Genomic DNA, 23,204 nt, shown 5'->3' with positions numbered 1-23,204 from the left:
TGGGCCCACTCGGTAGTGCATCATCATAATGAGCTCAAAGTGACCAAGTGTCTGGTCACGGGATCATGCATTACGGTACGAGTAAAGTGACTTGCCGGTAACGAGACTGAACGAGGTATTGGGATACCGACGATCGAGTCTCGGGCAAGTAACATACCGTCTGACAAAGGGAGTAGTATACGGGGTTGCTTGAACCCTCGACATCATGGTTCATCCGATAAGATCATCGAGGAGTATGTGGGAGCCAACATGGGTATCCAGATCCCGCTGTTGATTATTGACCGGAGAGCTGTCTCGGTCATGTCTGCATGTCTCCCGAACCCGTAGGGTCTACACACTTAAGGTTCGGTGACGCTAGGGTTGTATGAATATGAGTATGCAGCAAACGGAATGTTGTTCGGAGTCCCGGATGAGATCCCGGACGTCATGAGGAGTTCCGGAATGGTCCGGAGGTAAAGAAAACTATATAGGAAGTGCTGTTTCGGCCATCAGGAAAGTTTCGGGGTCACCCGGTATTGTACCGGGACCACCGGAAGGGTCCCGGGGGTCCACCGGGTAGGGCCACCTATCCCGGAGGGCCCCGTGGGCTGAAGTGGGAGGGGAACCAGCCCCTAGTGGGCTTGTGCGCCCCCCCTTGGGCCCCCCTGCGCCTAGGGTTGGAAACCCTAGGTGGGGGGGCACCACTTGCCTTGGGGGGCACTCCACCCCCCTTGGCCGCCGCCCCCCTTGGGAGATTGATCTCCCAGGGCCGGTGCCCCCCCTGGGGGCCTATATAAAGGAGGGCAGGGGGGAGGGCAGCCGCACCCAAGTCTTGGCGCCTCCCTCCCCCTGCTACACCTCGTCCTCCTCCCGCAGCAGCTTGGCGAAGCCCTGCCGGAGTTCTGCTGCATCCACCACCACGCCGTCATGCTACTGGATCATCATCAACCTCTCCTTCCCCCTTGCTGGATCAAGACGGAGGAGACGTCACGCTGACCATACGTGTGTGGAACGTCCGTTCAGCGCTAGGATCTCCGGTGATAGGATCACGACGAGAACGACTACTTCAACCCCGTTCTTTTGAACGCTTCCCCTCGCGATCTACAAAGTGGTATGTAGATGCATCTCCCCTTTCACTCGTTGCTTAGATGAACTCATAGATGGATCTTGGTGAAACCGTAGGAAAAATTTTATTTTTCTGCAACGTTCCCCAACATAAAGCTCAAGTTGGTGAATGGGTATCTAATACGTCTCCAACAAATCTATAATTTTTGATTGTTCAATGCTATTATATTACCCGTTTTGGATGTTTATGGGCTTTACTTTACACATTTATATCATTTTTGGGACTAACCTTCTAACCGGAGGCCCAGCCCTTATTTGCTGTTTTTTTGCCTATTTCAGTATTTTGAAGAAAAGGAATATCAAACCGAGTCCAAACAGAATGAAACCTTCGGGAGCGTGATTTTTGGAATGAACGTGATGCAGAGGACATGGAGTGCAAGTCAAGAAGTAGACGAGGCGGCCACGAGGGTGGAGGGCGCGCCCACCCCTACAGGGCGCGCCCCGCTATCTCGTGGGCCCCTCGGGCAGCCACCGACCTACTTCTTCATCCTATATATACCCACGTACCCCGAGAACATCCAGGGAGCCAATGAAAAACTATTTCCACCACGGTAACCTTCTGTATCCGCAAGATCCAATCTTGGAGCCTTCGCTGGCGCTCCGCTGGAGGGGGAATCGACCATGGAGGTCTTCTACATCAATACCATAGCCCCTCCGATAAGTTGTGAGTAGTTTACCACAGACCTTCATGTCCATAGTTATTAGCTAGATGGCTTCTTCTGTCTTTTTGGATCTGAATACAATGTTCTCCTCGATCTTCTTGGATATCTATTCGATTTAACTCTTTTTGTGGTGTGTTTGTCGAGATCCTATGAATTGTGGGTTTATGATCAAGTTTATCTATGAGAAATATTTGAATCCCCTCTGAATTCTGTTATGTGTGATTAAGTTATCTTTGCAAGTCTCTTCGAATTATCAGTTTGGTTTGGCCTACTAGATTGATCTTTCTTGTGATGGGAGAAGTGCTTAGCTTTTGGTTCAATCTGGCGGTGTCCTTTCGTAGTGACAGCAGGGGCAGCAAGGCACGTATTGTATTGTTGCCATCCAGGATAAAAAGATGGGGTTTATATCATATTGGATGAGTTTATCCCTCTACATCATGTCATCTTTCTTAATGTGTTACTCTGTTCTTATGAACTTAATACTCTAGATGCATGCTAGATAGCGGTCGATGTGTCGAGTAATAGTAGTAGATGCAGGCAGCAGTCGGTCTACTTGTCACGGACGTGATGCCTATATACATGATCATACCTAGATAATCTCATAATTATTCACTTTTCTATGAATTGCTCGACAGTAATTTGTTCACCCGCCATAATACTTACGCTTTCGAGAGAAGCCACTAGTGAAACCTATGGCCCCCGGGTCTATCTTTTATCATATAAGCTTTCAATCTACTTTTATTTGCATCCTTACCTTTCCAATCTATATTATAAAATACCAAAAATATATTTATCTTATCATACTATCTCTATCAGATCTCACTTTTGTAAGTGGTCGTGAAGGGATTGACAACCCCTTTATTGCGTTGGTTGCGAGTTCTTCGTTTGTTTGTGTAGGTGCGTGGGACTTTTGAGGAGCCTCCCACTAGATTGATACCTTGGTTGTCAAAAAATGAGGGAAATACTTGTGCTACTATTGCTGCCTCACCCTTTCCTCTTCAAGGAAAACTAATGCAAGCTCAAGACATAGCAAGAAGGATTTCTGGCGCCGTTGCCGGGGAGGTCTTCACTCAAGTCAAGACATACCAAGTACCCATCACAAACTCATCTCCCTCGCATTTACATTATTTGCCATTTGCCTCTCGTTTTCCTCTCCCCCACTTCACCCTTGCCATTTTATTCGCCCTCTCTTTCCCAACCTTCTCTCTCTTTCGCTTGTCTTTTGTTTGCTCGTCATTATGGCTAGTTCCTTATCTTCTCCTATGTCTCCCGAGTTTGAAGTTCTTCACTTCAAGCAAAGGCAAGGATAAAAATTAAAAGATGCTTGGTATAGTATGATGGAATCTTATCGCAATTGCACCCTAGAGGTGAATTTTAGAATTCTACTTCACAATTTTTATGTTGGGCTAAATATGTCGCATAGACAACTCTTGGATTGCATTGCCAAGGGAAATTTTATTGAAATTGATCCTAGTATTGCGCATGAAATTATAGAGGGAATAGTGGGAACACTACCTCAAAAAGGGGGGCCACATCCTACCCAAGAAGAAACACAAGTGTTTGGAAAGATTTGCAAAGTAACAAAAATATTATAAAAGTCTCTTGAGCCTCTTAAAAGTGTTAGCGGAAATCTTCACCGCATGAATATGTTGATTACTCTTTGCAATAAGCGGTTGGATTCTTTAGATTTAAAAATTTACGAGCATGAAGGGATACGTAAAGAACCTCCCGGATTCGAACATGACTCCACTAAAAAAACTGAAAATTAAAGATGACACTACTTAGATCTATCCTCGCTTTTATGCCTAGCTAGGGCGTTAAACGATGGCGCTAGTTGGGAGGCAACCCAATTTTATTTGTGTTTTTTGTTTTTGTTTCTGTTTAGTAATAAATTTTGCATCTACCTTCTGTTTATATGTGTTTTTATGTTTTAATTAGCGTTTGCGCCAAGTGGAACCTATAGGATAACCTATGGTGATAGTTAATTTGATTCTGCTGAAAAACAGAAACTTTGCGTGCACAAAATTAGTTTTGTTAAATCACAGAAATGTGCTTTTGCGTTGATTTTTTCTTCTGTAGATCAATAGTCAAATTGTCCAAGACTTCCTATTTTGGTAGGATTTTTATAGTTCATAAGTATTCGTGGGTTACAGATTGCTACAGATTGTTCTATTTTGCACAGATTCTGTTTTTCGTGTGTTGTTTGCTTATTTTGATGCATCTATGGGTAGTATTAAGTGGTATGAACCATAGAGAACTTGCAATACAGTAGGTTTAACACCGATATAAATAAAGAATGAGTTCATTACAGTAACTTATGTGGTGGTTTTGCTTTCTTTCACTAACGGAGCTTATGAGATTTCCTGTTGAGTTTTGCGTTGTGAAGTTTTCAAGTTTTGGGTAAAGATTTGATGGACTATGGAATAAGGAGTTGCAAGAGACTAAGCTTGGGGATGCCCATGGCACCCCAAGATATTCAAGAATAGCCAAAAGCCTAAGCTTGGGGATGCCCCCGGAAGGCATCCCCTCTTTCGTCTTCGTTTATCGGTAACTTTACTTGGAGCTATATTTTTATTCGCCACATGATATGTGTTTTGCTTGGAGCGTCTTGTATGATATTAGTATTTTCTTTTTAGTTTTCCACAATCATCCTTACTGTACAAACCTTTTTGGAGAATCCCACTTGATTGGAATTTATTAGAATACTCTATGTGCTTCACTTATATCTTTTGAGCTAGATAGTTTTTGCTCTAGTGCTTCACTTATATCTTTTGGAGATCGTCGGTGGCTTAATTTTTTAGAAATTGCTAGTCTCTCATGCTTCACTTATATTATTTTGAGATTCTCTTAGAACAGCATGGTATTTGCTATGGTTATAAAATTGGTCCTAGAATGGTAGGCATCCAAGTTGGGTATAATAAAAACTATCATAGGAAGTGAATTGGATGCTATGATCAATTTGATACTTGATAATTGTTTTGAGATATGGAGGTAGTGATATTAAAGTCATGCTAGTTGGGTGATTATGAATTTGAAGAATGCTTGTGTTAAAGTTAGCAAGTCCCGTAGCATGCACGTATGGTTAAAGTTGTGTAACAAATTTGAAACATGAGGTGTTCTTAGATTGTGCATCCTTATGAGTGGAGGTCGGGGACGAGCGATGGTCTTTTCCTACCAATCTATCCCTCTAGGAGCATGCACGTAGTGCTTGGTTTTTGATGACTTGTAGATTTTTGCAATAAGTATATGAGTTCTTTTGAGTAATGTTGAGTCCATGGATTATACGCACTTTTACCTTTCCATCATTGCTAGCCTCTTCGGTACCGTGCATTGCCCTTTCTCACCTTGAGAGTTGGTGCAAACTTTGGCGGTGCATCTAAACCCCGTGATATGATACGCTCTATCACACGTAAACCTCCTTATATCTTCCTCAAAACAACCACCATATCTACCTATTATGGCATTTCCATAGCCATTCCGAGATATATTGCCATGCAACTTTCCACCGTTCCGTTTATCATCATGACACACATTACTATTGTCATATTGCCATTGCATGATCATGTAGTTGACATCGTATTTGTGGCAAGGCCACTTTGCATAATTTTTGATACATGTCACTCTTGATTCATTGCCCATACCGGTACACCGCCGGAGGCATTCATATAGAGTCATATCTTGTTCTAGTTTTTAGTTGTAATTCATGAGTTGTAAATCAATAAAAGTGTGATGATCATCATTATTAGAGCATTGTCCCCAAAAAAATAAAAAAGGAAAGGCCAAAAAAAGGCCAAAGAAAGAAAAAGAAAAAAAAGAAAAAAAAGAAAGGCCCAAAAAAAGAAAAAAAAGAAAAAAAGAAAAAGGGGGCAATGTTACTATCTCTTTTCCACACTTGTGCTTCAAAGTAGCACCATGTTCTTCATATAGCGAGTCTCATATGTTGTCACTTTCATATACTAGTGGGAATTTTTCATTATAGAACTTGGCTTGTATATTCCTACGATGGGCTTCCTCAAAGTTCCCTAGGTCTTCATGAGCAAGCAAGTTGGATGCACACCCACTTAGTTTCTTTTGTTGAGCTTTCATACATTTATAGCTCTAGTGCATCCGTTGCATGGCAATCCCTACTCCTCATGTTGACATCTATTGATGGGCATCTCCATAGCCCGTTGATTATCCTCGTCAATGTGAGACTTTCTCCTTTTTTGTCTTCTCCACACAATCCCCATCATCATACTCTATTCCACCCATAGTGCTATATCCATGGCTCACGCTCATGTATTGCGTGAAAGTTGAAAAGGTTTGAGATTATTTAAGTACAAAACAATTGCTTCACTTGTCATCGCGGGTGTATAATTTGGGAGCATTTTCGTGTGACGAAAATGAAGCATAGCCTAAATATATGATTTTGTAGGGATGAACTTTCTTTAGCCATGTTATTTTGAGAAGACATGATTGCTTTGATTAGTATGCTTGAAGTATTACTATTTCTTATGTCAATATGAACTTTTATTTTGAATCATTTGGATCTGAACATTCATGCCACAATAAAGAAATTACATTGAGAATTATGCTAGGTAGCATTCCACATCAAAAATTCTGTTTTTATCATTTACCTACTCGAGGACGAGCAGGAATTATGCTTGGGGATGCTTGATACGTCTCCAACGTATCTATATTTTTTATTGTTCCATGCTACTATATTACCCATTTTGGATGTTTATGGGCATTACTTTACACATTTATATCATTTTTGGGACTAACCTACTAACTGGAGGCCCAGCCCGTATTGCTGTTTTGTTGCCTATTTTAGTATTTCGAAGAAAAGGAATATCAAACGGAGTCCAAATGGAATGAAACCTTCAGGAGCGTGATTTTTGGAACGAATGTGATCCAGAGGACTTGAAGTGCAAGTCAAGAAGCAGTCGAGGCAGCCACGAGGGTGGAAGGCGCGCCCACCCCTATAGGGCGCGCCCCCTATCTCGTGGGCCCCTCGGGCGGCCACCGAGCTACTTCTTCCTCCTATATATACCCACGTACCCCAAGAACATCCAGGGAGCCAACAAAAAACTATTTCCACTGCCGTAACCTTCTATATCCGTGAGATCCCATCTTGGAGCCTTCGCGGCGCTCCACGAGAGGGGGAATCGACCATAGAGGGCTTCTATATCAACACCATAGCCCCTCCGATGAGTTGTGAGTAGTTTACCACAGACCTTTGGGTCCATAGATATTTGTTAGATGGCTTCTTCTCTCTTTTTGGATCTCAATACCATGTTCTCCTCGATCTTCTTGGAGATCTATTCGATGTAACTCTTTTTGCGGTGTGTTTTTTCGAGATCTGATGAATTGTGGGTTTATGATCAAGTTTACCCATGAGCAATATTTGAATCCCCTCTAAATTCTTTTATGTGTGATTAAGTTATCTTTGCAAGTCTCTCCGAATTATCAGTTTGGTTTAGCCTACTAGATTGATCTTTCTTGCGACGGGAGAAGTGCTTAGCTTTGGGTTCAATCTTGTGGTGTCCTTTCCCAGTGACAGCAGGGGCAGCAAGTCATGTATTGTATTGTTGCCATCGAGGATAAAAAGATGGGGTTTATATCATATTGCATGAGTTTATCCCTCTACATCATGTCATCTTTCTTAATGCATTACTCTGTTCTTATGAACTTAATACTCTAGATGCATGCTGGATAGCGGTTGATGTGTGGAGTAATACTCTAGATGCAGGCAGGAGTCGGTCTACTTTTCACGGACGTGATGCCTATATACATGATCATACCTAGGTAATCTCATAATTATTCGCTTTTCTATCAATTTCTCGACAGTAATTTGTTCACCCACCGTAATACTTATGCTTTCGAGAGAAGCCACTAGTGAAACCTATGGCCTCTGGGTCTATCTTTTATCATATAAGCTTTCAATCTACTTTTATTTGCATCTTTACCTTTCCAATCTATATTATAAAATACCAAAAATATATTTATCTTATCATACTATCTCTATCAGATCTCACTTTTGCAGGTGGCCGTGAAGGGATTGACAACCCCTTTATTGCGTTGGTTGCGAGTTCTTTGTTTGTTTATGTAGGCGTGTGGGACTTTTGAGGAGCCTCCTACTGGATTGATACCTTGGTTCTCAAAAACTGAGGGAAATACTTACGCTACTATTGTTGCATCACCCTTTCCTCTTCAAGGAAAACCAAGGCAAGCTCAAGACGTAGCAGTATCCAATTTCATCTCTGACAACTACTCTGAGAGAAGCTATCACTCTGACTCTGACTATACTGAAGATGAAGGTGTTGCCGGTCTTGCACTTGTGCCATCCAACTCCTACAACATATTTGACTCACCAAATGAAGGAATTGGAAGTTGCTTCATGGCTAAAGGTCCTAAGGTATCACACCCCGAGTATGTTGATTTCAATAGTGATGAACATGATTTGCTAGGTCATGATGATTTACTTGTTGACAACACTAGTGATGAAAACTATGATGAACTTGCTAATAATCATGCTAATCAAGATAAAACAAATGACAATGATAAGAAGGAGATTGAGCATCGAACAAAACAACTAAACACTCTTAAGTTAGCTCATGAAACAACTCTAGAGGATCATAGAGAGCTCCTAAGGACTCATGAGAAGTATGCTTCGAGAAGCTACGTACGCTTCGAGAAGCTAAAATTATAGCAAGAGCACGAGTTCCTAAAATCTATCAATGATGATCTTAGAAAGAAGAGTTCTTCTTATCTTGCCAAATGCCTCCTCTTGTCTAGTTATATGCCACAAGTAAAATCTAGCAATAAGAGCAAGAAAGATTCTTCCTCTAGTAGTAACAATGACCATGTTAAATCAAATATTGTTGCTTCTAGTAGTTATCTTGATTCCACTAATGATTCTCTTAGCCAAGTTACAATTCAGCAAGAAGCTTATCGAAGGGAATTATAGAGAAAGGTGTTTACAAGAGCCTTGCCGGAAGTAAGCAATTTGAGGAAAGTGTACGCAAGTAAGGAAGGCACCCGAAGAATCAAGGTGTTCGTTTTGAACAAAATTTAAATGCCAATAGAGTTGAGTGGGAAGAAGATCAATAACCCAAGACAAAGTTTGTTCCTCAACAAGAGAAGTATGACCCCAATTCTTTCAAGGGAACACAAGCTCAAGATTATATTCCACTACAAGACCACTAGCTAAAAGGCAAGGACAAGCTTCAAGAAGAGACTGACTCATTTGAAGAAGCTCCTAAGGCCATGGTCAAGTGGGTTTCCAAGACTACATCAAGCTGTACTTCATCAAGTACGACAATAGCTCTAAGGATTCCCATCAAGTTGATGTGGATCCCAAAGAAGACGAACTAGAGTGTTCTTGAGGGTGACTCCGCCAACATACTTCACTCATATACATTTTGGCGAGGACTTGTGCAATCAACTTTCATATTTTGCACTAGTTCATGGAGTCACAAACCCTCTTGTTGGTAAGACAAGGGACAAGGTAACCCAATGATTTCATGGACATCATCATATGTGTAATTCACTCTATCTCTATGGATATCCTTGTATGTTCCTTGTGGGACTAACCCATGTAGGTATTGAAAGTGAGCACTCCAATGGATTGCTCCAAAAGATATATATCAACATTGAGCATCCACATCTTCAACATCTACATGAAGTCGTCATCGACAAAACCCAAGGTTAGTTCATCCATCTTAGGGGGCAGATCACATCTAGGGGGGCTTTCTTCTAAGAATTGAGCTAAAACAACTCTAATGGAGTGAACACATCAATGCTTTATGTAAAAGTGGTAACCCCACTTGTGATTAAACGATGAGTATGACCTATGATCAAATGTTCCCATTTGACTCCTCAGTCAATATACTAATATATAGATGACCTAGTCATCGCCAATTTCTTGATAGATGCTAGAAGTGTTTGTGCATGCTTTGTCACATATTTCATTTGCTATCTTATTGTGTGAGCATGTTAGTTGCAAAATTTCTCCATTCGAGGACATCCATTTGTGGTTTTGATTGTTTGGTTTTTATTGGCCAAATGGATGGACAAGAATGCCTAAGAACCTTCTCTAGCTATCTACACCTTTTACCTTCTTAAACTCTATTCATACTACATCACAAAAATTGAACAAGTCTTTTTCGGACACTCCAGGTGAGGAACACTCGGAGCCACCGATCCGTCAAGGGCTGCCTTCCAAACCTTCTTGTGATTTTTGGCTAGACCAACACAATCATATGCGGTCCCACCGAAACCACTAGATTGATATAGGTTTTCATCTCGGTGCTACTGATTAGAACGACCTGGTCCCATTGAGTTGTAGTAACTGCACGCAGTTTTGCATCTTGGTGCCCCAGAGACATTCCATTCGGTGCCACCGACATCATATGGTTATATATACTCCACGGCTCATTCGGTTGAAAAATCCTTCAAACCTCTCGAGCCGACGCCCCATTGCTGCCGCCCCTTGTTCCTAGGTTCGTCGCGGTCTCCGCCGCGCCTCCGCCGCAGGTCTCCACCACCGTCAATGGATTTATCCACCGCCGTTGCCGCCGTAGTGAATCTTCACCGAGTTAAGGTATGGTTCAACCACTTTGTGCCTATTTCCCCTTCCGATTCATTGCACAAAGTTTTTGCCTGCTTTCTTTCCACATATGTAAACTTCCTATCCAGCAAAAAGTTCCTTTAGATTAGATTCGATGAAAAAATTTAGGGTTAGGTTTCCGCTGAGCTCATATTGGACGGACCAAAATGAAGTTTTCGATCCCACCAATTGGCCCTGGCCATTGCACTAAGTACAACTCGGTTTGACCGAAGCATACTGATTGGTGAGACCGAGAGTGAATTCTCTATCAAACCCTAGCATCTGGGAGTCACTGAACTGCAACTCGGTCTGACCGATGCTCTATGTTTAGACTCTGTTAATTGCTTTGGTGTCACTGAGATATTCATATCAGTAGCTCCGAAATTCTTTCTGCAGAAAACTAAAACTAAGATTTAGACTCAATTTTTTGCAAAACAAGTTGCTTTATGTGATGCTCATCTGCTCCGCCCATGCCCATCTATTCACAGGGTCAGTTTGCAAAGATGTGTGAAGCAAGTGACAGCTAGAACAGGTAAGAGGAACAAGTCTATCTCAGTGAGGGCACAAGCCCACGTGGAAGCTATGATGAAGGTAGTAGAAGCACTCCCATCAATCTGCCTAAAGCTGCCACTAGACAGAGAAAGAAGAGAAGCTCAGATAGTGAGGATGAAGATTTTGTTGTTGAGGAAGAAGTGACCTCAAAGAAAAAAGTGATCTGGAAAGAGTATGCTGCAACTGCTGCCACCAATCCAGGTCTTTAAAAGAAACCTCCTACCAAGAGAGCTCCCATGTCTAAGGCCAGAAAGTCAACTGTCACACAAGAGACTATGGAGTTCACTCTTAAGCCAAGAGAGGAAGGAGAAGGTGCAGATGGGAAGAAGAAGAGGAAGGAGAGAGTCAAGAAAACCATTCCCAGAGTAATTGGCATACTATCCATGATGAGGGACGATGATGAGGATGAGGAGGAGGAGGAACCTGCTGCACCCCCTGTCGGTGTCAAAACCGGCGGATCTCGGGTAGGGGTCCCGATCTGTGCGTCTAAGGCTGATGGTAACAGGAGGCGAGGGACACAATGTTTTACCCAGGTTCAGGCCCTCTCGATGGAGGTAAAACCCTACTTCCTGCTTGATTGATCTTGATGATATGAGTATTACAAGAGTTGATCTACCACAAGATCGTAGAGGCTAAACCCTAGAAGCTAGCCTATGATGATTATGATTCTGTCTCTAAGGACTAAACCCTCCAGTTTATATAGACATCGGAGAGGGCTAGGGTTTACATGGAGTCGGTTACAAAGAAGGAAATATAATATCCGGATCGCCAAGCTTGTCTTCCATGCAAAGGAGAGTCCCATCCGGACATGTGACGAAGTCTTGAGTCTTATATCTTCATGGTCCAATAGTCCGGCCAAAGTATATAGTCTGGTTGTCCGGATACCCCCTCATACAGTACTCCCTCAGTAGCCCCTGAACCAGGCTTCAATGACGATGAGTCCGGCGCGTAGTTTTTTCTTCGGCATTGCAAGGCGGGTTCCATCTCCGAATACTCCAAAGTAATTATTGAACTCTTAAATCATGTCCGGATCTACAAGATGATCTTCACATACCACCGTAGAGAGAATGATATTCCACAAATGTAATCTGCTGACAACTTTAGACAACATGACATGACACTATGGTCAAGTCATTATTCGAACCGTTTTCCCACAACCAGCCCCAGCGCACATTGAGAGGCGGTTTCCTCAGCATGTCTTGTCGAAGCAGAGATCATGTCCCCTTATCACAGGATTCCCATCAATACGGGTATGGGTAACCCAACCGCGCCATCAATCATGGCGTTTGGAAAATAAGAGATCCTTAACGGGAAAGTGGGGAGGTGCACCATTTTCGTCGCCTCTATAAAGGGGTAAGAATTCCTCATTTTCACACATGCCTTCTTCCTCCTCTGCTTATCCATTCCCACCCCCTCGTGCTCTAGCGCCCTAGTTCACGCCTTCTCTGCACAACCAAACATGTCCGGAGCAGGAGGCAAGTGGGTGGCCTCCACCATCTAGGAGGAGCATATTATGAAGCTCCGGGCGGCCGGATACTTGGCCGCAGACATCGCGCACTGGCTACCGGACGCAGGGCAGATCATTCCAACTCCGGGACCCCACGAGAGGGTCATGTTTCTCGCCCACTTCGTCCGTGGACTTGGATTTCCACTTCATCCCTTCGTCTGTGGGATCATGTTCTACTATGGGCTAGATTTCCATGATCTAGCCCCAAATTTCATCCTCAACATCTCGGCGTTTATCGTCATGTGCGAGGCCTTCCTCCGCATCAGACCTCACTTCGGCTTGTGGCTACGAATCTTCTGTGTGAAGCCGAAGATCGTGAGCGGCCAGCAAGCGGGGTGCGGAGGCGCCATGGTGGGCAGGATGCCCAATGTTACCTGGCCCGATGGCTCCTTTGCGGAGACCGTAAAGGGGTGGCAATCGGGGTGGTTCTACATCATCGAGCCACGCGACGCCAACTGGGCGACGGCCCCTGAATTCCGATCCGGAATTCCCATGCGGCTCACCTCCCTGGGAAAGAAGGGTCTGGCCTGGGGGAACCTGAGGAGCTGACAGGACTTTAGAACTGCATCAGGAGTATGATGGACAAGAAAATCAAGCTTGTCAACGTGGTCCAGGTCATGCTCGCCCGCCGCATTCTTCCGTGCCAAAGATGGGCATTTACTCTGTGGGAGTTTGTTCCGGCCCAACACCGGACACTTCAAGAGCTCTACGGCATGACACACAAGGACGCATGGAAGGTGTTGTTCAAGGCCTCCGAAATACCTCCTCCCACATCCGAGGACCGCGGACTTCATGCCACGCGGCTCCCCACTCCGGTGAGTTTCCGGACCATCACCAGATGTAGTTTTCCCAGCATACTCATGGGAGGATTTTAAGTCATCGTGTGTGTTTAATCAGGAGTATGTGGTGATGGCGAAACAAATCGACTGTCCGGCTCCACTGCTAGAAGGTCCAGCAGACGCTCTCCTGACGGAGATCCTAGTCCCGGCGCCCTACAAGGCGCCGGAAAAGAAGGCCGAAAAGAAAGCCCCGGGGACCAGGCAGGGTCTCCGACGTAAGGTCGTACCGGACGCCTCGTCCGGAGACGACGAGGCACACTCTTCCCACAAAGGGGAGAAGGAAAAGGAAAGGGCCGCCCCATTCTGGGAGGCCGGAGGGCCTAAGAAGGCGGCCCAGGGGACCAGGAAGTGTCCCCAGCGCAAGGCCGTCATAAACTCATCATCCGAAGATGACGAGGCGGATTCCTCCCGTGGAGGCGGGGGGAAACACGAGGAAACTCCGCCTCCCCGCACTGGGGAGGAGAAGAAAATGAAGGCCGACCCAGAGGGGGAGGCCAGGACGCCCAAGAAGGGAAAGGCGTACCTTCCGGATTACTCCACCATGGCCGCCTACAGTGAGGAGGAGTGGCTGCCCAGGGGGAAGCCCCTAGTAAGATTGTAAGTATCTGCACTTCTATTATTCTTTAGTGCAACTTTGCTTTATAGTCTGTTATAACGCCAAACACGCATATGCAGTCCGGCCAGGACCCATTCCGAGGTATCCTCTTCGGATGGATGTTTGAGCGATTCGGCGATGAATTCGCTCCCAACGGCCACTTCCCCTCGGCCTGCTGATGACATGGAGGTGTTGTCCCAAAGGCTCCCAGAGCAGGGGGAGGCAACTCTGGAGACGCCCTAAGGAGAAATTCCAGACGTCGGGCACACGGGGCGTAAGATCCCCGCGGATTGTGCCGACGGGAGCCGCAACAAGCCGGGCTCCCAGTCGGACACTATGCCGGAACCCCCAAAGGTTCCGGATTTGGGCAGGCAGCCCCTCGCCAAGGAGGGCGAGCCGTCCGTGCCGACAACTTCCGTTACGCCAGAGGCATCGGATAGTCTGCTGGAAGCGCTTCGTGGCGCTTCCATGGATGAAGAGCATCGTACTCTTATGAGTGCGGTGATTCAGAGGGTTCAGTCCGCCAAAAGCGGATTGACCGAAGCCTGTACTAGCCTCCTAACGGGCTTCGAGGTAAGTAATTAAAAGTTTGGGAAATTATCACCCGATAGACAGTAGCCCCTGAAACTCTGTTTGGTGTTCAGAAAGAAAAGCCAAGCCGGAGGGTCAATTAAAATCCGCACGAGTCTAATAGTAGGTGTCTATGTGAATAAGCAGGCGGTGTTGCTTGCCGCTACTGCCTGCACAACGGAGGTCATCGGACTTGAATGGGACCTGGATCTGGTCCAAGGAGAGCTTAGCCTCACGAAGAGGCAGCTCGAAGAGAACAAAGGTGAGTGATACCCCATTCATATATCATAAAGAATAGAAAAAAATGGTGATGCTAACGACAAGGCGTCATGATTTAATAGGGGCAATGACCGAAGTGGCGTCCCTGAAGAAAGCGTTATCCGAGGCCGAAGACAAGGCGGCCATGGAGCGCCTTGAGCGTGAAAAGAAAAATGCTAGGGTTGGTGAGGTACAGCAAGAGCTCCAGGATCTCCGCAAGAAGTTCGAGTCCTTGGAGCGTGACTTAAAGACGAAGGAGTCTGAACTTGCGACGGCCCTGTTGGGCATGAAAGATGCAAAGGCCGAAGCCGAAAAGGCCTAGCAGGAAATCCAGGCGGCCAAGAAGATAGCGGCAGGTAAGACATTCTTTATGCAAAGCAAGCATGTGGAGGAGAGGTTTTTTTTACTTACCAGAATTCGGAGCTCTCCAGGGGCATTCACAGATCTGCCATGCGCGTATCGGATGCTGTGGAGTTCTACCGTGCCGAGGAGGGGAGCTCAACGGAGAAGCTGTTCTGGTCCCAGTATGCTGGAGCCGAACACCCGATGCCTCTGAGTGACCAATTTAAGCAATTGGTTGAACTCCACAGTGCGGCCGAAGTGGCTATGAAGGATTTCATAGTCCAGATGTGGCTTGGTGAGCCCCTGCCTGCCAGCTACTTCGGCCTGGTAAAGCGGACGGTGAATGCCTGTCTACGGCTGGAAGTGATTAAGCGATCCGTTTGCATTGAGGGTGCCCGCCGAGCCTTTTCCCGTGCGAAGCTGCATTGGGGCAAGCTGGATGCGAAGAAGCTGGTGAAGGATGGACCGCTGTAGGGCAAGGCGCACCGTTGTCCCGAGAAATATTATGATGGCCTCATGAAAGGCGCTCGCCTCGTGGCCGATGAATGTGCCAAGGACACGATCTTTGAGTGAATGTACTCCTGTCATTTTTGTAATATAAAAACAAAGTTGTTTGCGCTATATAGTGCTTTGTTGATTTAAAATATTACCTTCTGTGCGGCTATTTATAAAATTCTGAAAGTAGGCCAGTCATCGGCTTCCGCCCCCATGTAACTAGTACTGGGGTGTTCGTGGAAAACACAAACACTCTTTATCCAACTGTTTGTCCCTGAAGGAGGTGTTTGGTGCATCGAACAAGGCAATCGGACTATGCGGCTTTATAACTTTCACTTAGCCATAGAAGTCTATAATTTTAAATTTCGGTGAAGCCCCTAGAATTCAGAAAGCCGAATTGGGGCGCTATATACGCCTAAATCGGATGAGGCTGATTCCTCGCCTAAAGCGGAAAAAATCTTTAAGGATTTTAAGACCTCTCGAACAGCGACCAGCTCTCGCAGCATCAGCCGGTCAGTTTTCGGCTTTCTCTATGGAGGTGCTCGTCCGGAAGAACCGGGGCACAATCGCAGTAGTTCTCCCTAAGCTACCTTAGCCGATATAACGGAACGTAAGGTACCAAAACAAGGAAGCCGGGCTAACCCAACTATTGACCCAAGACATGATTCGGAGCTGATGCATATAATGCTATAAGTTCGGGGTGCCGCACTGTCGAAAGTGATCGGACTTATCTTGCCGTACTAAGGGGCGTCGTAGGAAGCCCCTGGCAAACTGAACGTACCAAGGTGTACGGGTGCAATATTGAATAAACATTTATAGGAAAAATGTGCAGATAGGAATAATAAGCTGACGCTATATATTATCTCCTGTTGATGAATAATACGTCTAAGCGTATGTTTACAATGAATGCGTTAAGCAGAGGTAAATAGGACTATTTGGCATGTCCTATCCAAGGGCGGGTCGCATGTAGGTATATAAAACAGGTATAACGATCGTGAATAGATTCCACCTGGGTATTCCTTTTGTGCGCAAAGCCTTTTGCCTCCTTGGATTTCTTTCCTGTGCAAGTCCGACAATCTGGCTCTTCTGAAGAGGCTGCCCGAAAGCAGTGCCCTGAAAGATAAAGGGGGGTTATTAAAGTATGTTGCGGCTGTACCGCACTATTGACTGAGTCACTATTTGCGCCTCCGCCTATGCCCATGGTATTTTGAGTGCATAATTGTGTACGCATGGCACGAATGCTGCCTTGATGGGGCTGGAGCGGAGGCCGGACTGCTAGTCGCGCTCTTGGCGTGCCTGGCGATCCTGTTGCGGGGTACTCCGGACTCGCTTGATGGTGTTCGGGGTTGTTATCGCCGGATTGGTGGTTTGCCAGAGAAGGCTGCATTGTTCTTCTGCCGCGAGGGCTGCAGTATGCTCTTCTGTACAGAGAGAGTGGTCCATGTTTCCGTTGACTGTTATGACCCCGCAAGGTCCTGGCATCTTGAGCTTGAGGTATGCATAGTGTGGTACCGCATTGAATCGAGCGAATGCGGTTCGTCTAAGCAGTGCATGATAACCACTACGGAAAGGGACGATATCAAAGATTAACTCCTCGCTTCGGAAGTGATCCGAAGATCCGAAGACCACTTCCAGTGTTATGGAGCCCATGCAACGGGCCTCTACTCCTGGAATTACACCTTTGAAGGTGGTTTTGGTGGGCTTGATCCTTGAAGGGTCGGTACCCATTTTGCGCACTGTTTCCTGATAAAGCAGGTTCAGGCTGCTGCCGCCATCCATAAGGACTCGCGTAAGGTGGAACCCGTTGATGATTGGGTCTAGGACCAATACGGCTGAACCGCCATGACGGATGCTGGTAGGGTGATCCCTATGATCAAAGGTGATCGGACAGGCTGACCATGGGTTGAATTTTGTGGTGAGTGGCTCCATCGCATAGACGTCCCGTAGTGCTCGCTTCCATTCCTGTTTGGTAATATGGGTGGCGTAGATCATATTGACTGTCTTCACCTGGGGAGGAAATTTCTTTTGTCCCCCCGTGTTTGGACGCCGGGGCTCCTTGTCATTGTCGTTGTGTAGCCCCTTGTCCTTGTTCTCGGCGTTTATCTTACCGGCCTGTTTGAATACCCAACAGTCTCTGTTTGTGTGGTTTGCTGGTTTGTCCGGGGTGCCGTGGATTTGGCACGAGTGATCGAGTATGCGGTCTAGGCTGGACGGTCCCTGATTGTTTCTTTTGAATGGCTTTTTCCGCTGACCGGATTTTGAGCCACTGAATCCGGCGTTGACTGTCGTGTCTTCAGTGTTATCGCCATTGTTCCGACGCTTATGTCTGTTGCGCCGTGGCTTGCCGTTATTGTCATGGACATCTGAAGTGCCGGAGTCTATTGGCGTGGTGCTACTGAGAGCCAACCAGCTGTCCTCGCCCGCACAGAAGCGGGTCATAAGTGTCGTGAGGGCCGCCATGGACTTTGTTTTTTCCTTCCCGAGGTGTCGGGCAAGCCACTCGTCGCGGATATTATGCTTAAAGGCCTCCAGGGCTTCGGCGTCCGGACAGTCGACAATTTGGTTCTTTTTGGTTAGGAACCGAGTCCAGAATTTCCTGGCTGATTCTCTGGGCTATTGGGTAATGTGACTCAAGTCATCAGCGTCCGGTGGTTGCACGTACGTGCCCTGGAAGTTGTCGAGGAACGCGTCCTCCAGTTTTTCCCAACTGCCGATGGAGTTTGTCGGTAGGCTATTTAGCCAGTGTCGGGCCGGTCCTTTGAGCTTAAGGGGAAGATACTTGATGGTGTGTAGATCGTCACCGTGGGCCATGTGAATGTGGAGAAGTAAATCTTCGATCCATACTTCGGGGTCTGTTGTGCCATCATATGATTCAATGTTTACGGGTTTAAACCCTTCTGGGAATTCATGATCCATTATTTCGTCAGTGAAGCAGAGGGGGTGTGTGGCGCCTCTATGCCAGGCTATGTGGCTACGCAGTTCGAATAGGTCTAGTTGGCTGTGCTCGGCCCGGCCGGATTTATTGATAGGGTATCCGGCATGACGATCATCATCATGTGTTGGGGCGCGTCCCCGTGATCCGTAGATCGATCTTGGCTGTCGTGCCTTGTTTTCTAGTATATCCTGCAGGTCCTTCCTATTGCCCCGGGCCGTAGTGTATTGGCGTGGGGGTGCGGGCCACGAGGTGACCGGTCAGCCGTGTGGCGCTCGAGTCCGTATTCCTCGGCTGCCAGGACATCAGTCCATCTGTCTGTGAGCAGGTCTTGATCAGCTTGGAGTTGTTGCTGCTTCTTTTTCAGGCTCCTTGCAGTGGCCATGAGCCGGTGCTTGAAGCGCTCCTGCTCTACGGGGTCCTCAGGCACGCCAAACTCGTCGTCACTGAGGCTAATCTCGTCTTCGGAGGGGGGCATGTAGTTGTCCTCCTCCGGGTATCTATCTGCCGCCTATTCGTCTGGGCTGACCTGCCCGTCTTCCTATTCGGCCTGCTCGAAGGCAGGCTGATCGGGGTTGTATTCATCTTCGGCACCATCCGGATTTTTTTCGTCTCCTATGCCGGTATTGCTGTGGCGGGGCTTGGACCTCCACCGACGACGCCCATGCTTTGCTTTCTTCCCTGAGGGGTTATCCTCCATTGCCTCATCGCCATTGGTTTCTTTCGGAGTGTCTACCATATATATATCATATGAGGAAGTGGTTGTCCACCACCCCGTGGGCGGTGGTTCCTGTTCTTCTCCTACATCGTTGTCCATACCGTCGATGTCTTCAGAGTTGAAGTCAAGAACGTCGGTTAAATCATCGATCGTGGCAATGAAGTGGGTGGTGGGTGGGCAACAAATTCCTTCGTCGCCTGCTTCCCACTCGAGCCGGACATAGTTCGGCAAAGAGTCTCCTGACAAAGAGAGAGATTTTAACGAGTCGAGCAAGTCAGCAAAGGGCGAGTGCTGGAAGATATCCACAGCGGTGAACTCCATTACCGGAGCCCAACCAGATTCGGTGGGCTCGGGGGTGCGCAGACTGGAACCTACAGCCGGATACGAGTCCGGGGGTCCGGTGTCACATGCTTCCTTGGGGGTGAAGTCTGTGTTCGGCTTTACCGCTGATGGGTGTGCGGCCTCCGGGGCGGGGTCTATCCACCCGTCCTCGGGCGACGCAATCTGCCCCGGATTTAGATACGGGGGTCCTGCAGGCGCGATATCCCGAGTGTTGTCCGACAACAGGTCTAATCCATGCTCGTCGTGACTGTTTGACACTCCTGGCACAGGCCCGAATCCATTGAAGATCAAGTCTCCACAGATATCGGCCATGTAGTTCAAGTTACGAAACCTGACCTGATGGCCAGGGGCGTAGCTGTCGATCTGCTCCAGATGGCCAAGCGAATTGGCCCGCAGCGCGAAGCCGCCGAACACGAAGATCTGTCCGGGGAGAAGAGTCTCACCCTAGACCGCGTTGTTGTTGATGATTGAAGGAGCCATCGAGCCTTGCAGTGATGACACAGAGGAACTCTCAATGAAAGCACCAATGCCGGTGTCAAAACCGGCGGATCTCGGGTAGGGGGTCCCGATCTGTGCGTCTAAGGCTGATGGTACCAGGAGGCGAGGGACACAATGTTTTACCCAGGTTCGGTCCCTCTAGATGGAGGTAAAACCCTAGTTCCTACTTGATTGATCTTGATATATGAGAGTTGATCTACCACGAGATCATAGAGGCTAAACCCTAGAAGCTAGCCTATGATGATTATGATTCTGTCTCTAAGGACTAAACCCTCCGATTTATATAGACACCGGAGAGGGCGAGGGTTTACATGGAGTCGGTTACAAAGAAAGAAATATAATATCCGGATCACCAAGCTTGTCTTCCACGCAAAGGAGAGTCCCATCTGGACAGGGGACGAAGTCTTGAGTCTTGTATCTTCATGGTCCAATTGTCCGGCCAAAGTATATAGTCCGGCTATCCGGATAACCCCTAATCCAGGACTCCCTCACCCCCAGCCAAAACTCAAAAGTTAATGGCAGATGCCATTAATACTTGTGCACCCTCCAAGCCCAAGTGAAAAGCTCCACCTGCTGCACCCAAGACTATAGCTCCAAAGAGATCCACCTGGAACATTCCTGCTGCAGCGAAGAACAGGACCCCAGTGCAAGAAGTTCAAGAATATGAGGAGCTCCAAGTGCATAGACAATTGAAGCCCAAGATTCCAGACCATGACGATGGACATCCAGTGGCTGAGAACATGAAGTTGAGTAAGGACAATGGTCTTAGACTATGGAGGAAAACTGATCCATTTGCTACAAGGAGAAGGACTGCTGTTGATTATCGTTTCCACACCAGAGAACAACAAGACTTCTATGAGACAGTTTTGCTTGATAAGAAGCCAATTGTGTGGGATATGAGGTGGGTGGATTGGAAAACATAGATTCCAATGAGGATTACTCCCCCCACGTTCATGAGAGCTTTAGGTTGATGGAGTTGAAGACTTTGTTGGACAAGACCTCACCAAGTGGAATGATGAAATCGTGATGCAATTTTACTCCACTGCACATGTCTATCTAGATGGGAAGATAGTGTGGACGACTGAGGGCACCAGGTACTAGTTATCGATCTCAGAGTGGGCTGCTCTTATCAATGCCCCAGAAGAACAAGAGAATGACATAAATGTCTATGGCAACCCTAGGATGGATCATGACACTATGTCTCACATGTACAAGCCTATTCCTGACAAAGCACTTGAGACTCGCAAGTTTGGTTCTGCCTATTACTTGCTTGTTGGTTTGTCACCACTAACTACATGTTGAGGCATAACTTGTTGCCCAAGTCCGAAGATCGTGCCTAGAGTGTCGTACAACACGATACATTTTCAAAAAGAATTGGTAACTTGTTGCCAAAGGGGGAGAAAGAGTATAGATCATAGGCAAGATCACATTGAGTCCATAGGAAAGCCAATACTAGTAAAAGGGGATGAGGTGTTGCTTAATAGCTTGCTTGCTCAAATGCTTAGTGATATTTCTCCAAAACCCGCAACCACTTTTTCCATCCAAATATTTCAAAACCCTAAACTCCGACTCGGCCCCACAGATTATTTCTATCCGGCGCCACCGAGTTCAAATGACATAGCCACAGCCGGAAACCCTAACAGTTCAGTCACACCGATGCGGATCCCGATCTCACCGAAATGGCCTTGCCAACACTAGGTTATCAGTTGCAATTATTTTGGTCTCACCAAAGTAGCAATTGATCTCACCGAGATGGCTTGACCAATTCTCTGTTGCCCTATTGCTTTACTTTGGTCTCACCGAGTTGATGCAATCGGCGCCACCTAGATGAGGTTTGCCCTAAGTCCTAGCACATCGGTCCCACCGAGTTGTTATAGTTGGTCCCGCCAATATTCCTAACATGCACATTTTGAACTAATCGGTCCTACCGAGTTTAACTATTCGGTCTCACCGATATGGGTCAAATGTGTGTAACGCTTGGATTTTGTGTGGAGGCTAATATACCGCTCCACTCCCTTCTCCATATGTGAGAGAGCCATCAGAACGTGCCTACACTTCGACCATAATTTTTTTGAGAGAGAACCACCTACTCATGTGTTGAGATCAAGATATTTCAATCCTACGATCTTGATTTCTAGCCTTCCCCAAGTTGCTTTCCACTCAAATCATCTTTCCACCATATCCAAATCTGTAAGAGAGAGTTGAGTGTTGGGGACTATCATTTGAAGCAAAAGAGCAAGGAGTTCATCATCGACACACCATCTATTACATTTTGGAGAGTAGTGTCTCCTAGATTGGTTAGGTGTCGCTTGGGAGCCTCTGTCAAGTTGTGGAGTTGAACCAAGAAGTTTGTAAGGGCAAGGAGATCGCCTACTTCGTGAAGATCTACTCGACTAAGGCAAGTCCTTCGTGGCCGATGTCCATGGTGGGATAGACAATGTTGCTTCTTCATGGACCCTTCGTGGGTGGATCCCTCTGCGGACTCGCGCAACAGTTACCCTTTGTGAGTTGAAGTCTCCCTCAACGTGGACGTATGATAGCACCACCTATCGGAACCACGCCAAAAATCTTCGTGTCTCCTTTGCGTTTGCTATCTTGAAACCCTTCCCTTTACCTTCATACGCAATGTTTTACTTTCCGCTGCTACACACTTAGAATTGCATGTGTAGGTTGTTTTCTCAACTTGTGCAAATTGCTAAAATCTTCCAACAACTAAAATTGGGAAAAGGTTAGATTTTTATTTGGTCAAGTAGTCTAATCACACCCCCTCTAGACATACTTTCGATCCTACACCCCTACCTGGCGCGCCAAAGATGTTGGCGTGGAAGCATGATCACCTATGCGGCAGGGGTGCCCCTTTGTGGTTTTGTAAGGGGATGGTCACATTGCACAAAGAGCATAAACGACAGGGTAGCGTGGTGATTGGCAACTCTCTTTTACCCTACTCCTACTATGATGGATTGATCTGGAGGAACACAAAGTCACAGCGTGCTCAAGCCCAGCAAGGGTGCCTCGGGAAGAGCAACATGTGCGTACAAGTGTTGTGGGATCTAAAGTTTGAACCCATTGCTCGATTGCCTCGGGCCTCCGTTTATAGCTTAAGGGATGACCATAGTGGCAAAACAATCATTTTGGTATGATTAGATTGCTAACAGTGCTATCATACCTAACTCTGGCTATTAGGACAAAGTGCATTAAAT

The sequence above is a fragment of the Triticum aestivum genome, chromosome 7B (assembly GCF_018294505.1).
Source record: "Triticum aestivum cultivar Chinese Spring chromosome 7B, IWGSC CS RefSeq v2.1, whole genome shotgun sequence".
Classification (NCBI taxonomy): Eukaryota; Viridiplantae; Streptophyta; class Magnoliopsida; order Poales; family Poaceae; genus Triticum; species Triticum aestivum.
Note: the sequence above shows the minus strand (reverse complement) of the source record.